Source organism: Montipora foliosa, chromosome 14 (assembly GCF_036669935.1).
Source record: "Montipora foliosa isolate CH-2021 chromosome 14, ASM3666993v2, whole genome shotgun sequence".
In the NCBI taxonomy this organism is placed as follows: domain Eukaryota; kingdom Metazoa; phylum Cnidaria; class Anthozoa; order Scleractinia; family Acroporidae; genus Montipora; species Montipora foliosa.
Window position 1 is genome coordinate 20,972,929 of NC_090882.1, and position 11,069 is coordinate 20,983,997.

The 11,069-nt window shown below is 40.1% G+C and overlaps 1 protein-coding gene and 1 pseudogene across 1 annotated transcript in view; both read right to left on the reverse strand.

The window, feature by feature from the left end:
• LOC137984499 (uncharacterized) overlaps positions 1-11,069 on the reverse strand; it is a 108,215-nt gene that overhangs the window by 5,532 nt on the left and 91,614 nt on the right. The window contains exons 4-6 of the mRNA XM_068831666.1: positions 6,411-6,534; positions 3,742-3,866; positions 1,901-2,028 (exon numbers count right to left, since the gene is read on the reverse strand). The gene's annotated coding sequence lies outside the window, so the exon portion shown is untranslated. The remainder of the gene's footprint in view (positions 1-1,900; positions 2,029-3,741; positions 3,867-6,410; positions 6,535-11,069) is intronic.
• Positions 10,408-11,069, reverse strand: part of LOC137984972 (transcription initiation factor TFIID subunit 5-like) — a 29,491-nt pseudogene continuing 28,829 nt past the window's right edge.

Genomic DNA, 11,069 nt, shown 5'->3' on the forward strand with positions numbered 1-11,069 from the left:
TTTATTTCTTTATATATTTTCGCAAATAATGCAAAGTGCGGAAAGCTTTACAGGCGAGAGAAGTCACTATGAAAGGCATCCGCTTGCTCTATAAAGCTGGTCCTTTGACATGTTGGTTTTTAAGGTAAAGAGGGAATGGTGGCAACCTATAGAAGCCCGAAATTGAAAGTTTCGGATGCTTTTAGAAACACGCGCCTGGAATTGTCGTTTGAAAGATAGATAACCCCAAAAAATCCTATTCAAACGAATTTCTATCCTTATAGTAACAGCGCGCTCATGATACTCTTTTGTTTCTTGAAAGTCACCCATCCTGTGATGGGCATTGCCTAACGCATCATAGACTGCCGCCAAGTCTCCCTCACAAAATACACCACCATGCTGAATTGATTTTAGAGCTACATTACAAATGCTTTTGGCTCTATTAAAGTCGCAATGATTAGCACAAATTGCTTTGAGAAACACGCGCCTGGAATGGGGTTGTTTGAAAGATGGATAATGCTCTAAGACACTATTCAAAGGAATTGATTTATCTAGTAGTCAGTGATTTATCTAGTGGATGGCGCTATACACTTTACGAACTACTGGGGCGAACGGGCGAATAGGGGCAGGTCATCAAGGAGCTTAGCAACAAGGACGGGAACCGCAACGAGAACATCGATTCAAAATAGGAATTCTCGTAGCTGTAATCAGTTTGCGTCGGATTATTTCAACTCTTTCGTTGTGTAAAATGTGTCTGTCTTCGAAAAATGAAACCGGTGTATATGAAAGCGGTTAAAGTTTGAAGAGAGAGAGGAGGGGTTTACATGATACCCGGGCGACTTTCGCACCGGCGCGAGTTCACTCCGGTTCTCTCTCTTAGCTCTGTATTTGTTTACATGATATCACCGAAAAAAGTCATGCTGGGGCGACTCACACCGGCGCGAGTTCACTCCAGTTGCTCCAACGGAGCAAAAATTTCGTTCCGGCGCGAAATCTCGCCATGGCATGTAAACAAGGAACGACCACTCGTTCCGGTGTGAAATCGGCCTCCCGGTGGGCTGGACCGGGTAGCGCATGCGTACCTTTTCTGATAGACGCCATATTGGCAATTTGGGTTTACGATTGTATTTTATCGATATGTGGTGTCTCTTCAGGTAAACACGATACGAATTCAGAAAGAGATCGTCAGCTGCCGTTGTCCTCAAGCCACTGATTTTGGTCATTTGACGTTTTTGTTTTGCTTAGGACCAGAAACTGACGAACCGAATGTAAAACGCAGGTGCAGAGCATGCAGATCAATTGTTTTCGCTCATTATATCTTTACTTTGTTTTGTGACGTTCTTGTTGCCGTTGCCTTCCTTATTGCTAAAGCTTCCGGCGGGTCTAATTTGCAGGTCGGAGGTCGCAGGTCATTGTTTCACCAATACAGAAAGTATCCTAAACATTCATAAAAGCTAACCTTAGGACTAAAAACTTTTGTTTAGGCCTAATTAGGCCTAAGGTTAGCTTTTAAGAATGTTTAGGATACTTTCTGACCTGCAACACGCGACCTGCAACCTGCGACCTGCAAATTAGACCCGCCGTAAAGCTATATTTTATTTGGTGCAAATAGGGGGATTGTCAGTGGTTCCTACGCAGGGAAAAATGACGGCACCGTGATAAATTTACGGTCCAGGCTTTAATGATTGAACTGCGATTTTTAAGTGAGTAGAGAAGGGGAGGGTTGTCTGCAAAAAATGAAAAAGCTTTACAAAGAGGAAGTCAGGAAAATTTAAAGACGATCTCCTTCTATTTTCCGCCTCTAATTTAAGACCGTAAACCACTTCCCAACTTAACATTCCACGGAAAAGTCATGGACATGTCAACCGGGCAGGTCCCTAGCAGTCCTTACAAAGAGTGTAACAGGTGGATCTGATCTCACCTTTAAATTTGCTAGATGTCACTGAAATTCTTCTATACGCAAGCTGGATGATATGCGAAGCCGGAAATACAATGGTTCCGATCAATTTGCCGTCTCGAAGACAACTAGAAACAGTGATGTATGTCCTCCTGCAACAGATACTAGCCCAAAATTCGGTGGCGTGAGCAGTGATAGTTTTAGCTTCTGCTAGTCTAACTACACTTCAACTGTTGTAAGTCAATTCCTTACTAAAAAAAAACAAAAACAAACGGAATATACGATGCTTTAATAGATGCTCAATTTCCTTATTAATTATTGATGAACTTCAACTCTACGAAAGAAACGATATTTGCCGTTTCCAGGCTTTTTTGCGACCGTGCAATTTTTCTTTCAAATCACGTAAGGTCGGTCCACAGGAACACCAAACTGTGACCAGATAATGAAACATTTTCGGTGCATTAAACTTCTGTGTAACAAGATATGACTTCCCTTTTAGCCTTGAAGGTTTCTCTTCCGCTTTCGCTTTAGAAATATGCGTCGACGCTTCTAAATGCTCGAATTACAATAACCTGACTCTTACTTGCGAACGGTTAAATAATGACAAGACAAACTGAATCAGAATCACCATAACAGCACAAAGCAAACCCAAAGCAGTACAGGCGCTATATAATTAAAAGCTTAAGCTTAATTTAAGCTTAAATTATTGACGCCTTAATTACAAACCATTCGCGTCAACCAGCTACGAAGGATCGCAGACAGCATTATCAAAAGCTTTTGATAATGTAAAACACTCGTTAGTTGGGGAAAAACTAAAGGCTCTTGATCTCAATCCTTATCTGGTTAACTGGTACTTAAGCTTTCTAATGGATAGGAAACAAAGACTGATATTCAAGGGTGTTATCTACAAATGGCACAATGTGAACAAAGGAACAACCCAGGGTAGTGTCAGTGGGCCCCATCTTTTTAATTTGTTTGTCAACGATTTGGCCGTTGGGGATAATGACCTTACCAGCATAGTTAAATATGCTGACGACACCACCTTGCTAGTCAAAGTATGTAAAAATGAAATAGATCTTTCTCAAGAGGTTTTCAATCAGTTTTTCAGTTGGACCCAAGATAATGCCATGGCATGTAATCCTAAAAAATGCAACGAACTAATACTTTGTAAGAAGGTTGCTCATGATATAGACTCTGTGAACAATATAACGCAAGTTTCTTGTTTAAAAGTGTTAGGGGTTACTTTACAAAGCAATCATAGATTTAACGAGCATATTAAGGTTAAGCTGCAGGAGGCCAACAAGTGTCTTTATGTGATAAGATGTTTACGTAAAGAGGGATACCAACAACCAGACGTAGATTACGTTTTTAGATCAATTGTTCTACCCAAACTAACGTACGGTCTACCCGTATATGCCTCCTCAATACCCGAATTAACGACGGTTCAGAATTTTCTACAGCGCTGCTTTAAATGCAAATATGTTTCGTACCGAATTGACATATATGGCGTATTAGAAGAGGTTGATCGCTCACTATTCAAGAAGATCTCCGGTATGCCCGGTCACCCTCTGTACCCTTCAGTCCCCAAAATGAAAGAAAGCTCAGCACGCCTCCGAGTTCCTAGTAGTCAACTCCCTAGGGTTAATACCCAGCGTTTTAAAAATAGTTTTTTTAACAGGCTTTTTTTAAAATATAGAGTAGCTATTTAATGTAATGTCGATAGGCTTGTAATTCTAATTAATTCTTTCGCCTATTTTTAATGTAACTGTTCTTGTTTTTAGCATGTATTTTTGCTTAAAAAACAATAAAGACCTATTATTATTATTATTATTATTATTATTATTATTATTAGACATTTGACTTACCGATTAGGAACGTAAGGCAAACTTTTCCTAGAAATCTCTTAAGTTCTTGCGATGGTGAAAAATCACTGCACGATCAACAAGTCTGAGGGTTCTAATATAGAACTTGATCAGCCACGCCCTCACCCCTGAAACAGACACCAACATGACATTAACAAATTCGATGATGAAACTTAACAGTCCAAGAAGACATGCAAGATACCTTAGCCGTTCATCGTTGCAATAATCAAGAAAGACAAAGATCGGTGGTGCTAACATTGAAGCGATTTTTAGTTCGTTGCAGCCGCAACTTCGATCGTTTCGAAGACACAGGTCATGCGTGACTGGTGGTTTGAAAAACTGTAGCTTTGCAATGTTTATAGCACCGAATAAAAAACAAGATCAACCTCAAACAATCAATTGCTACGCGCTTGCGTATTCCATTATGTACTTGAGACACTACCCTAGGCTTGATTTCTTGAGCTGAAAGCGTTCTTCCAATCTCAGTTGCACGTTTCTCCACAAACCGCTATGTATTGAAAACTTGTACGGTCTGATCGCGGTTACGATAGGCTGGGTAAAGTAGGTTGATGGAACTTAAGTATTTATGGCACCATATAGCAATGAAAAGGGAAAATTCCATATCTATAGATCCTATGGCAACAGGTCAATATTTACTTATCAATCATGGATGGCTGGATTTTTATAATAAACTCGTAAACGCACCCTGCAGCCACAAGAATTCATAATTATCATTTTAGCACAGTTATGCCGAAAAGGTTCACTCAGACAGCGCTATGCAGTTTATTTCTGTTAAAATAACTGTGCATCTGTCCTTTTGCTGGAAATGCTGACTGTTAACTATAGATGTTTCAGTTTTTAGACTGCTCAATGAGCAAACCGAAGTATCCTAATTCGTCATGCACAATAAATTATAGTTACCACCTTCCGTTTTAAGAATAGAATGGATAGAAAGGCAATTTTTGCATCCAGCATAATCAGTCGCAAGCAAGTTTCACCTGGCATTGAAAGAAGAACAATCGAGTACAACCTTCTAACACCGTGACATATTTTGTAAAAGCTTCATTCTTTGCACAATAGGCCAAACTTAACATGTTTCATTCTTTCTTGGCAGACAAATCAGTGTACTAGCGTCGTAAGGCGTCTTTCAACTTGAAACTTCAGAATTCAGTCCTGTTATCTAGATGGACATGGCAATACATGGTGGAGCAGAATACATACGAGAGCATCATGTCAAACTTAACTTTGGAGTCATGCGATTTTTTTCTTCCCCGGTTTAACAAGTGCCGTGGAAATCTTTGCTATTCCTTGAACTATCAAATTTCCGAAAATGGTCTTAAGTGTAGTGAGCAAACGTGAGATACCCAAAGGAGCTCTTTAAAAGATGACGAGACAGAAGGAAGTTAGAACAATGTCCCGAAGTATGCCATTTACAACGCATTTTTCCTACCTTGTGCTTGCCTTAAAGTCAGTAATACAAGTTATACAGGTTTAGTTAGCTGTAGAAGGGCTTCAAAAAGACTGCTGAAAAAGTTACATCTCCATGGCACAACAGTTTCGTTAACAGCACAGTGAAGGGAAACGTCCCTTTACAAATATCCTGCTGGCAACCGGTCAATAATTAGGATTCGACCATTCTTGGCTGGAGTTTGACAGTGAATCAAAAATGCACGTCGTGGAAGTTGAGTCAGGGTTGAGGTCGAACCAAAGCTTTTTCTCACAGATTATTAATTGATTTTATCAGCTGCTCTTCTGGTAAAAGGTCCGCTGGCTCTTGAACGGGGTATCCTCAGCGAAAGGAGCCTTTTTTAGCCGGCTCATACACCTTATTCCAAATTGGTCGCCATTTAGATATTCAAGGTACGAGTGACACCCCCGGAATTTGATAAGTCGCTTAAATCGCATTCAATCAGGCAAATAACCACACAAAAACCGAGAAAGTCATCACGACAATTACGTGCAGCTTTTTTATTGATAATTTTTGCTGGTTAATATCTTTTCAGTTTGTTATCGAGATTGCCATACAAATCCTTATAATTTTTCACTCTCCGAATCTGGGCACCTGTGGTACATTCAAACTCCACGAGGATAGAAGGCAATGGAATAAAAGTGTCATTAAAAGTAAAGTTATTCCTGGTGAGAATAATGCGGATGAGGTAGCAAATAGTGCCTGTAGCAATGGTGTTGTGAGGATCAGTGCGCAAAAAATGATCACAAGCATTAATACCTTTGGTAAGACTAATTTGTGGAACTGCAGAACGCGAAACTGCGGAACCTTAGAGAAATGACTATTACAAAACCAAAATGACAACTGACAGGCACCAAATACCATCACGTGACCTGCATGTTAGGGGGAAAAAATCCTCAAACCAAGCGGGATCGTCTGCTGAGGTTGTAAAATGATATTGATTGCTACTTGTCACGCAATCCACCAGTTCATCGGCTAACTTGAATCACATAACGCAGATAACAGCTAAAAATGGCACCTGGAACGCGATAATTGGCGGACACAGTCGATCTTTAACAAACATTAATATAAATCTCATCGTTTTTATCATATAGTTTCAATAAAAACACTAGGTTCCGCGATCTGCAGTTCCGCAAATTAGTCTTACCCTAATACCTTCATTATGTCATTTCATTGTGTTCTTACCTTTAAACATTTGACTTACCGATTAGGAACGTAAGGCAATCTTTTCCTATAAGACTCTTAAGTTCTTGCGATGATCAAAAATCACTGCACGGTCAACAAGCTGAGGACTCTAATATAGAACCTGATCAGCCACGCCCTCACCCCTGAAACAACGGACACCAACATGACATTAGCAAATTCGATGATGGAATTTAACAGTCCAAGAAGACATGCAAGATACCTTAGCCCTTCATCGTTGCGATAATCAAGAAAGACAAAGATCGGTGGCGCAAACATTGAAGCGATTTTTGGTTCGTTGCAGCCGCAACGTCGATCATTTCGAAGGCACAGGACATAGCTTTGCGATGTTCATAGCACTGAATATAAACACGATCCACCGCAAACAATCAATTGCTACGCGCTTGCGTATTCCATTTTGTACTTGTGACACTACCCTGGGCTTGATTTGTTGAGCTGAAAGCGTTCCACCAACCTCACTTGCACGTTTGTCCACAAACCACTATGTATTCGAAACTGGTACGGTCTGATCGCGGTTACGAAAGGCTGGGTAAAGAAGGTTGATGGAACTTAAGTATTTATGGCACCATATAGCAATGAAAAGGGAAAATTCCCTTTCTATAGATTCTATGGCAACAGGTCAATATTCATTTATCAATCATGGATGGCTGGATTTTTATAATAATCTCGTAAACGCACCCTGCAGTCACAAGAATTCATAATTATCATTTTCGCTCAGTTATGCTAAAAAGGTTTACTCAGACAGCGCTATGCAGTTTATATCTGTTAAAATAACTATGCATCTGTCCTTTTGCTGGAAATGCCGACTGTTAATTATAGATGTTTCAGTTTTTAGACTGCACAATGAGGAAACTGAAGTATCCTAATGCGTCATGCACAAGAAATTTTAGTTCTCACCTTCCGTTTTAAAACAATCTTAGAGAAATGAGGACGCAAACATTGACGTAAGAATAGAATGGATAGAAATTGAGGCAATTTTTACAGCCAGCATAATCAGTCGCAAGCAAGTTTCACCTGGCATTGAAAGAAGAACAATCGAGAACAACCTTCTAATACCGTGACATATTTTATAAAGACTTCATTCTTTGCACAATAGGCCGAACTTAAAATGTTTCATTCTTTCTTGGCAGACAAATCGGTGTATTAGCGTCGTAGGGCGTCTTTTAACTTGAAACTTCAGAATTCAGTCCTGTTATCTAGATGGACACGGCAACACTTGGTGGAACGGAATACATACGAGAGCATAATGTCAAACTTAACTTCGGAGTCATGGGATTTTTGTCTTACCCGGTTTAACAAGTGCCGTGGAAATCTTTGCTATTCCTAGAAGTATCAGCTCTCCAGAAATGGTTTTAAGTGTAATGAACAAACGTGAAATACTCAAAGGAGCTGTTTCAAAGATGAAGCGACAGAAGGAAGTTAGAACAATGTCCCGAATTATGTCATTTACGACGTATTTTACCTACCTTGTGCTTGCCTTTAAGTCAGTAATACAAGTTATACAGGTTTAGTTAGCTGTAGAAGGGGCTTCATAAAGACTGTTGAAAAAGTTACATCGCCATCGCACAACAATTTAGTTAACAGCGCAGTGAAGGGAAACGTCCCTTTACAAATATCCTGGCAGTCGGTCAATAATCAGGATTCGACCATGGTTGGCTGGAGTTTGACAGTGAATCAAAAATGCTCGTCGTAAAAGTTGAGTCAGGGTTGAGGTCAACCCAAAGCTTTTTCTCACAGATTGTTAATTGATTTTATCAGCTGCTCTTCTGGCCGAAGCTCCGCTGACTCTCGAACGGGGTATCCTCAGCGAGAAGAGTTATGTATGTGGAGGGAATATCATTGGGCTATATGGAAATGGGAATTTTATCACAATTGAGGACTTTTGCTTGTGAAGGGAGATCAAAATAATAGTGGAGTGATGTTCGGCTCCGGAGGTGACGAGTGTGCAGCCTTCGCTTCGCTTGAGAGTGTATAAACGAGTACTGATTTCACTATATTAGCAATGGCTAATAAATGGACCCAAAACAAAAGTGAACAAAATATTTGAGGTAGGGAAAGTTTATTGCGAGAATTCAGTTTTTCAATTTAAATTAATTTTTAACTCTTTTCACCATTAAACTCTCTTACTACATAATAGTTATGCATTTAAAATCGCCTTGTGAGGTTGGGGGGCCTGTGAGTCACCTTCAAAATATCAGTGAAAATATAGGGACGTCAGCCTTTTGAACTCTTTAAAAACGCCTCCGAAACAATCTGTTTGTAGTTTTGAGGATAAAGATCAGCCTAGTGTATTAGGAAAGTAGAGTTTACGACGTTTTGAACGTTAACGAAATAGAGAAGACGAGACAAACATTACTTACATTCATCGGCCTCTTTCTCCTCTTTCCTCGGCAACGAGACATATTCCCGCGCTTTTTCACGCTTTCACACCTCGGATTGAAATTATTCCACGGTTGCGTTCAGGTCATCCTTTTCGCCCACAGCGATGCTTCAGGTTTCTTTAATTTGTGCTCAAACATTCGTACGGTTCGAAGTCTTCCTTTACGCTCGTTTAATAGGAAACCGTTTTAAAGTAGTCAGTTTTTATGGTGTGGCGGACAATTTCCGCAACAAGTGCGAGGTTGTTGTGATATGAACTTTAGGCAATCATAACAATTGTTTGCTTGAAACGGCAGGGGTAACTGATTTACATTGCATTAACTCTTTGTAAGAATGCATGCAAAGTAGATTGTGACGTCAAAACAGGAATAGACCCACTCCCCTTCTGACTCGGTCGTGAACAAAAGATGCTTGGATTTTCGCAACTTTCGAAGCCTATAAAATAACAGGATTTGTTAGAAAAAGGAAAAAATGGCCGCAATGCGTTTCGAACAGGTGCAAAGATTCATTTTAGCAAAAAAAAAAAACATTTTGGGGTTATGGGCAGTTTAAGAGCTAACCTCGTTCCCAGAGTCCTCTCTCTTGTTTAAGAGCAACTGGAAACAATGCTTATGCAAAAGTTTGGAGACTGAGACAAACAAAGGGAATTATGGTATTTTTGATACTGGCTAATTATGGTGGTGCATGCTGCAGTAATTAGGTCTAAGCGTCAATTTCTAAAATGGTTGCCTTTCAGTTAATGCTGCCTATAAGTACAGTTAATACCATCAAATACCGATGTTATAACGTTCGGCGTTCTGCAAAATACACCTGCCCTGCTTGTAATGAAAGTTGGAAGGATCATCGAAGTTAGTTTAGTTGAGCGATTTAAGCAGTTGCAATGAAGAGGCCCTTGTCCTTGTTCCCTTTAAAAAAATTGCTTGCGTTCTCTTGTTCCCGAAAAACGTTATACTCTAGATTTTACGTACACCCACTCCCCCCCCCCCCCCCGACCAAATTCTACTCCACACCTGACGCAAATGGTGCCCTTTCTAAGAAGTGTCCTGAAGGAAATAAGTGAAACGAAACCATATTTCTACCTTGAAAACTTTTGGGGAAGACATATGGATATATCAAGCCAAGCTGGTCTGAAAACTGTCAGCCGTGCCTTCGCCGGGGAACTTGGATCATAAGACACGCCAGCCAGGCAGCTTGGTTTGGCGACGCACCCATTCGTCGTGGAAACTTGTTACGACTAGAAATCCAAATCTAAGTTCCTCAGCGTTCGACGCGGTCAGTAATTTAATGCGCCTTTGCAAAGGCCAAGTGTAAGTTTCAATAGATCTTTTGACCGAGAGGGCGACCATCTTGAATTCTATTGTCCTCAGGGATATATAATGGGAAGCCGTTACCATGGCCCGGGAGCAATTACCTTCATGTTGTAGGTATGAACTTTCTTTGAGTGCAAAATTTTCCCAACTAGACGTTTCAGTTTCTCATCACGCATCATCAAAGGATGAAAAGATAAAACTGATTTCAAAATCATAAACCCAAGTTAACTCACAGTATGCATTTGCCCCCCGGGGCATCTTAAATTGATCCGCTCGAAACATCAGAATAAGAAATGGCCTCGGTATCGGTAATAGGGTCTATAACTTTATTTAACAAAATTTCGTAAAGTTCTGTTTATTTACAATTAATATTTCATAATTCTACCTCTCTTGTCACCACTTCAAAAGAACACGACATTTGGTTTGGTGTAAACAGTGGAAGATTCTTAAAGCTCCAGAAAAGCCACTTCAAAAATACCTCTGGACGAAAACTAAGCATGAAGTTTTAGCAATGTTTGACTGTTTCTTTTTGTGTCCTTACTTGAAAAAGAAGAATCAATATTTAAGATTGCTTGTATTCCTTGCTCGTTTTTATAGATCCAAAAACATGCATCAAGTTTCTGCATTTCGGAGTAGTCACATTACAAGAAGTATTTATCAGTTTCTTAGGAAGACGGAATAAAAGGCCCAGACGCAAGTAGCAAATTTCTAAGCGTAAAGTGTAAACAGTGAACTGGCGTCCTCTTTGTAGGATAGGATCCGAGTTCGAACGTCTCGCATTTGGACGATTCAGGGCTAAGAAAAGAGAAAGACAAAAATATAAATTTTCTTTGTGAGGCCACTATTAAGGACTGCGTAAGTTCGCCATGTGTTGCGACATAATGGATCCCTCAATCTCACAAAAACTATATCCCAATGACTACTAAACTACGCCAAGTCCTTACGTTCGACCCAGGACGCAGCTCTTTACA